Here is a 1,422-nt window from a genome sequence, read left to right as displayed (position 1 = left end):
TATAAATATAAACTACATATACTATATATACTTATCTTACCAAATTATATACACAATAATATACTCATTATAATATTGAATATGAAAATTATGAAAAATACAAATTGACGACGAATTTAACCATACAATAGGTAATTAACCAAATCAAAAAAAGTGCACAGTTAAAGCAATAATATTACCAATACAAATATTGGCGCGCACAAGATGCAGGTGACTGATGTAGCCGTGTGGCGTGTCATCGTTATAGGTACACATTATTAAAATGTAGCATTGATTGTAAAAACGATTGATAATAAGTCGTAATTATATGGATCCATATAATATTTTATACGTACTTGGAACACGGAATGTTCGAGGCGTTATATCTATATAGTTTTTTTCGAATTATTGAGATTCCACTATATGTATATACCTATATATAATACAATAATACCTATGCGTGGCTATATATTGTTATTAAAATTATATATTAATATAATAATATATATTACATTAATACTAGGTATAATAAATTATAACATAATATGATGTTAAATACGCGGTTATTATTAATAAATAATTGAGCTTTTATAATATATATATTATGGGCTATGATATAGGTTATACCCATGGTTGAAATATACATTAATATACAAAATATAAATTCAAACATAATAATTAATCTGTACTTTGGACCACCATCCTCTCCAAAAGTCCCCATTTTTATTTTTAAATATTCACAATAGATTTCATACATTTTAGAACGTTTTTATATAAGTGTCCTAATTCCTCAAACACAGTTCATTAACATTTTTTAATAAAAAGATATTTCAAATTGATAAACATAATAATATAAACATTACCTATACAGGTATTATATTAACTATTATAAGGTTCAGAACGTCCACTAGAAAATTTAATTCGTTCACGTTTACTTTCATATTTTTTTTTAATGAACACAAAAAAAATAAATATACCGATTATCTATATAATATATTTCGATCCATGCTAACTGGAATTTTATGTATTTTATTTTTATAATTCGTAATCAAATAAATATAATAAGAATATTATAATGGATAAATTGTAATTGTTATATAATATTATCCATACTATAGTTTGATTAATCAGTATTTATTAAATAGTAAATACATTTTAACGTCTTAAAAATAGTTGAAATTCATTAAATAAATATTTAAACGACGTTCTTTCCAAACACTGACTCTATATTATGAACTTTTTCATTTCTAAATATTGCACTTGAAAGTTGAAACGAAATTGAATGAACCAGTACAGGGAACCACTTGTATTGACAATTGTTTTGAAATATTGAATTAAAAAAATAATTGACAAAATGTATGATATGAACCAAGTCCAAGTAAACTGGTAAAAATAAAATTCTGAATATGCTATACTTATATTAATAGCACGGGTTATCTACAC

This window comes from Acyrthosiphon pisum, unplaced genomic scaffold (genome assembly GCF_005508785.2).
Source record: "Acyrthosiphon pisum isolate AL4f unplaced genomic scaffold, pea_aphid_22Mar2018_4r6ur Scaffold_20500;HRSCAF=21211, whole genome shotgun sequence".
NCBI classification, from domain to species: Eukaryota; Metazoa; Arthropoda; class Insecta; order Hemiptera; family Aphididae; genus Acyrthosiphon; species Acyrthosiphon pisum.
This window is presented reverse-complemented; position numbering follows the sequence as displayed.